The following is a 5,757-nucleotide window of genomic DNA, read 5'->3' as shown; positions in this document are numbered from 1 at the left end:
TCACACACACACACACACACACGGTCAACACAATTCCCCACAGACACATAACGGAGGAAATTCCCCGATTGAATGTAGAGATGGGGGGGCGGGGGTGGTCTTGTCTCATGAACAGAGATTGAGCAGTTTGGGCCTGTATTTTCTGGAGCTTAAGTTCTGCCTTCATTGCTCAGACCCTTTGAGTGTAGGAGTTGGGACGTCATGTTGATGTTGTACAGGGACGTTGGTGAGGCCTCTTCTGGAGCACTGTGTCCAGTTCTGGTCACCCCGTTATAGGAAGGATATTATTAAACTGGAGAGGGGTCAGGAGAGATTTACCAGGATGTTGCCGGGACTGGAGGGTTTGAGTTATAAGGAGAGGCTGGATAGGCTGGGACTATTTTCACTGGAGGTTGAGAGGTGAAATTTATGAAATAATGAGGGGCATACGATAAGGTGTCTTCTCCCTAGGGTAGGGGATTTCAAGACTGGGGATATATTTTTAAGGTGCGAGAAGAAAAATTTAAAAATACATGAGGGGCATTTTATTTTACATGTTCTTGTGTGGAATGAACTTCCTGAGGATGTGGGGAATGTGGGTACAGTTACAATGTCTAAAAGACATTTATTTAGGTAAGTACATGGATAGGAAAGGTTTGGAGGGATATGGGCCAGGAGCAGGCAGATGGGACTAGTTTAGTTTGGGAAAGTGGTTGGCATGGAGTGGTTGGCTGAAGGGTCTGTTTCCGTGCTGTGTGACTCTATGACTCGATCTAACTGAGGTCTGCGAGATGCTGAAGGGGGGGTTGAGGAAGCAGAAATGAAAACAAGGATAGTAATTGCTGGAGAAACTGAGCAGGTCGGGCAGCATCTGTGGACAGACAGAGAGAGAGAGACCAAAGTTAATGTATCAGTTCTGAGGAAGGGTCACCGGACCCGAAACGTTAACTCTTGTTTTTTCCTTCACAGACGCTGCCTGACCTGCTGAGCTTTTCCAGTAACTTCTGTTTTTGTTCCTGATTTACAGCATCCGCAGCTCTTTCGTTTTTTATTTAATGTATCTGTTCCAGTTCCAGCCACGAGACCCCAAATGGTGACAGTGTTTTTCTCTCTCTCTCTCTCTCCCTCTCTCTCCACAGATGCTGCCAGACCTGCTGAGTTTCTTCAGCGATTTCCGTTTTTGTTTCTGACTTCCAGTTCCCGCAGTTGTTTTACTTCCATTGCCCAAGCAGATCCTGGCTTCGGGCATGAGCTGCTGGATCACCTCAAGTCGATGGATGCTGAGGAACTGAAAGGGAATTCTGCTCCCGCACACTGAGATCCCAGTTTGGAATATCTCTGTGAGGTATCTGCACTGGAGCCTGAGATTGCTTCTTCATTATGACACAGCAAAGCTCCTGGTACCCTGACGCACTGTAAGACTCCCTCATCCTTCTGCACAGGGCATGTCCTCAAAATACAGCTCCCCAGTCTCTCCTGGGTCATGTACCACTAGCGAGTCCGTCCTTCCCCACTCACACCAGAATCTAATAGCACGGTGATTAAAACAGATTTCATCCTTAACCCCTCCACAGTGTGGGAAACAGAGAGAAATCAGAGACAGCAGAGCAATGGATACATCAGGAGGGGGCAGGACAGGGGGTAGGGACGAGGTCTACATCAGCAGAAGAGTTGAGGGAGCCTGGAAGATCAACAATGAGGAGCGAGGTTAACTTACAAAGGTGCTGTTTTCAACCAAGGTCACGGTCTCTTGGCTCGTCACGTTCTGCTTCACCAGGCGACCATCCCGAGCTCGAATGACCAACTCGTCCCCTATAGTGAGGGATGATTCAATCAGATCGTAACGCTCCCTCTACACCATTTCCTCAACCCCCAAACACTACCAGGGACAGAGACAGCATGGGGTTGGATACAGAGTAAAGCTCCCTCTACACTGTCCCCCCACATCAAACACTCCCAGGGACAGGGACAGCACCAGGTTAGATACAGAGTAAAGCTCCCTTTACACCATTTCCCCAACCCCCAAACACTCCAAGGGACAGGGACAGCACGGGGTTCGGTACAGAGTAAAGCTCCCTCTACACTGTCCCCCCCACATCAAACTCTCCCAGGGACAGGGACAGCACCAGGTTAGATACAGGGTAAAGCTCCCTCTACACTGTCTCCCCCCATCAAACACTCCCAGGACAGTGGGTTAGATACAATGTAATGCTCCCTCTACACTGTCACCCCATCAAACACTCCCAGGACAGGGATAGCACCAGGTTACATACAGAGTAAAGCTCCCTCTACACCGTCACCCCCATCAAACACTACCAGGGACAGGGACAGCACGGGGTTAGATACAGAGTAAAGCTCCCTCTACACTGTCCCCCCATCAAACACACCCAGGACTGTAGGTTAGATACAATGTAAAGCTCCCTCTACACTGTCCCCCCATCAAACATACCCAGGCACAGGATAGCACGGGGTTAGATACAGAGTAAAGCTCCCTCTACACTGTCCCCCCATCAAACACACCCAGGACTGTAGGTTAGATACAATGTAAAGCTCCCTCTACACTGTCCCCCCATCAAACATACCCAGGCACAGGATAGCACGGGGTTAGATACAGAGTAAAGCTCCCTCTACACTGTCCCCCCCATCAAACACTCCTAGGGACAGGGGGTTAGATACAGAGTAAAGCTCCCTCTACACCGTCCCACCCATCAAACACTCCCAGGGACAGTGGGTTAGATACAGAGTAAAGCTCCCTCTACATAGATACAGCAGGATAGTTGCCAAAGACAAGTGATTTGACTCACCGCTGACCCACTGTGTCTGGGCACGGAGAATTTGGAATTCTGGAGTGCCGAGATCATCCAGTGACAGCTTCCCTTGGGAACTGGGCTCGGTGTCCTCTGTAAGAGTCAGGGAAACAGAGAGAGAGAGAGAGAGAGAGATATGTGTCAACTGTCTGGACAGCCCCTCGCTTTACCTTTCACTCTCTGTCTCTCTCCCCATTAACCCTGCTGCTCTGTTCCTCGCCAGCATTCCTGCAGGAGCCCTCATTCTAACAACAAGCTGCATTTGTATGGCAGCCTTGATACGGTATATACCCTCGACGCACAGAGCTTGGTGCGATTGTCCGACAGAAGGCAGGGATGCACAGATGAAGTGTAACTGGGCAGACCCAATGAATCATGACCATATTTGGTATGTCTTAAGGAGTTGAATAGCCTCCTCCTGTTCCTGTGTGACAGGCTCAAGGAATGGGGGCTGAATGGCCTCCTCCTGTTCCTGTGTGACAGGCTCGAGGAGAGGGGGCTGAATGGCCTCCTCCTGTTCCCTGTGTGACAGGCTCGAGGAGAGGGGGCTGAATGGCCTCCTGCTGTTCCTGTGTGACAGGCTCGAGGAGCAGGGGCTGAATAACCTTCCCTCTCTGTGTGACAGGCTGGAGGAATGGGGCTGAATGGCCTTCTCTCTCTCTGTGGTGTAATTACTGACTGCAGGGTTTGCGCAGTGCTATCTGCCTGAGGCCTGGTTGGGGTTTACCTGGAGTCAGCAGAATGATGGACAAGATGACCAGGGAGAAGATGAGGCTGATCACCAACACTGCAATCCCGATCCCTTTCCAGTTCCGGGGAGGACCACTCAATCCCGGCAGGTCCTGACAATGAGAACATCCAGTCAGTGTCTGAACGATGCTCCACAGTCACAGGGAGAATGTGGTCAGGTCAGGGAGGGGCTCTGTGTGCGTGTGAGAGAGAGGGAGTGTGTGTATGTGTGCATGCATGTCTGTGCATGTGTTTGTGTGCATGTGTGCATGAGAGGAGAGGGAGTGTGTGTATGTGTGTGCGTGTGAGAGAGAGTGAGGGAGTGTGTGTGTGCATGTGTGAGAGAGAGGGAGTCTGTGTGTGTGTGTGTGAGAGAGAGAGAGGGAGTGTGTGTATGTGTATGTGTGTGTGTGTGAGAGAGAGAGAGGGAGTGTGTGTGTGTGTGTGTGTGTGAGAGAGAGAGGGAGTCTGTGTGTGTGTGTGTGCGCGCGCGCGTGCGTGCGTGTGTGTGAGAGAGGGAGTGTGTGTGTGTGTGTGTGTGTGTGTGAGAGAGAGAGAGAGAGAGAGAGAGAGGGAGGGAGGGAGTGTGTGTGTGTATGTCTGTGTGTGTGAGAGACAGAGAGTGTGTGCATGTGTGTGTGTCTTTGTGTGCATGTGTGAGAGAGAGAGGCACAGAGTGTGTGTGAGTGAGAGAGGGTGTGAGAGAGGGTATGAGAGAGAGAGAGAGTGTGAGAGAGAGCATGTGTGAGAGAGACTGTGTGTGAGTGAGTGTGAGAGATTGTGTCTGAGAGAGACCGTATGTATGAGTGAGTGTGAGAGTGTGTGTAAGAGAGAGTGTGGAGAGAGTGAGTGTGTGTGAGAAAGTGTGCGAGTGAGTGTGACAGAGTACGTGTGAGAGACAGTGTGAAGAGAGAGACTGTGTGAGAGTGAGTATGTGAGAGAGAACAAGTGAGTCGGTGTCAGAATGAGTGTGAGAGAGACAGTGTGTGTGAGAGAGTGTGTGAGAAAGTGTGTCTGAGAGAGCATGTGTGTGTGAGAGTGTGTGAAAGAGTGTGTGTGAGAGAATGTGTGAGAAAGAGTGACAGTGAGCATGCAACTGAGAGAGAGAAAGTGTGTGTGTGTGTGATAGTGTATACGTGTATGTGTGTTTGTGAGACAGAATGCATGAGAAACAAAGTGAGACTGTGAGGGAGAATGTGTTGTCAGTCAGTGTTGAAAGTGTGTGAATATAAGAGTGTGAGAGAATGTGTGTGTTAGTGGGTGAGTGTGTGTGCGTCTATGTGTGGGTGTATAAGAGTGTTTTGTGTGTATGAAACAGAGGGATAGAGAGAGACTGACAGAGGAATAGGAAGTCGACGGGAAAGGGAGCAAAACAAGATTTGGACTTTTAAATGGTAAGGAGAGATAATTGACCAGGAGGTGGATTGGTCATGCTTTGAGAGTTGGAGAATGAACCTGACGGTGTGTAAGGGCCAGAGGAGGATGTGGGGATTCAGTGGAATAGTCAGAACGTCACTGAATATCATCTGCATCGCTGTTACCCATGACAGGACGGTGTGGAGAGAGCTTTACCTAGTGCTGCCCCTGTCCCTGGGAGTGTTCGATGGGGGAGACAATGTAGAGGAAGCTTTACTCTGTATGTAACCCTATGCTGTCCCTGTCCTGGGAGTGTTTAATGGGGGGACAGTGTAGAGGTAGCTTTACTCTGTATCTAACCCTGTGCTGTCCCTGTCCCTGTCCCTGGGAGTGTTTAATGGGGGGACAGTGTAGAGGAAGCTTTACTCTGTATCTAACCCTATGCTGTCCCTGTCCTGGGAGTGTTTAATGGGGGGACAGTGTAGAGGAAGCTTTACTCTGTATCTAACCCTGTGCTGTCCCTGTCCTGGGAATGTTTGATGGGGGGGCAGACAGAGTAGAGGGAGCTTTACTCTGTATCTAATCCTGTGCTGTTCCTGGGAGTGTTTGATGGAGGGGACAGAGTAGAGGCAGCTTTACTCTGTATCTAACCCTGTGCTGTTCCTGGGAGTGTTTGATGGAGGGGACAGAGTAGAGGGAGCTTTACTCTGTATCTAACCTCATGCTGTCCCTGTCCCTGGGAGTGTTTGATGGGGGGCAGGGTAGAAGGAGCTTTACTCTGTATCTAACCCTGTGCTATCCCTGCCCTGGGAGTGTTTGATGGGGGATGGGGGAGGGGGGAACGGTGTAGAGGGAGCTTTACGCATTGATAACTTGAGTTACACTG

General features: G+C 50.3%; 1 long non-coding RNA gene across 1 annotated transcript in view; it reads right to left on the bottom strand.

Moving 5' to 3' along the window:
* The window catches only part of LOC125487391, a 4,333-nt gene extending 710 nt beyond the window's left edge, over positions 1–3,623 (bottom strand). The window contains exons 1-3 of the long non-coding RNA XR_007265868.1: positions 3,514–3,623; positions 2,784–2,879; positions 1,697–1,791 (exon numbers count right to left, since the gene is read on the bottom strand). This is a non-coding gene — a long non-coding RNA (uncharacterized LOC125487391). The remainder of the gene's footprint in view (positions 1–1,696; positions 1,792–2,783; positions 2,880–3,513) is intronic.
* Positions 3,624–5,757: the final 2,134 nt, after the last annotated feature.

The sequence above is a fragment of the Rhincodon typus genome, chromosome 41 (assembly GCF_021869965.1).
Source record: "Rhincodon typus isolate 14 chromosome 41, sRhiTyp1.1, whole genome shotgun sequence".
Taxonomy (NCBI): domain Eukaryota; kingdom Metazoa; phylum Chordata; class Chondrichthyes; order Orectolobiformes; family Rhincodontidae; genus Rhincodon; species Rhincodon typus.
This window is presented reverse-complemented; position numbering and strand designations above follow the sequence as displayed.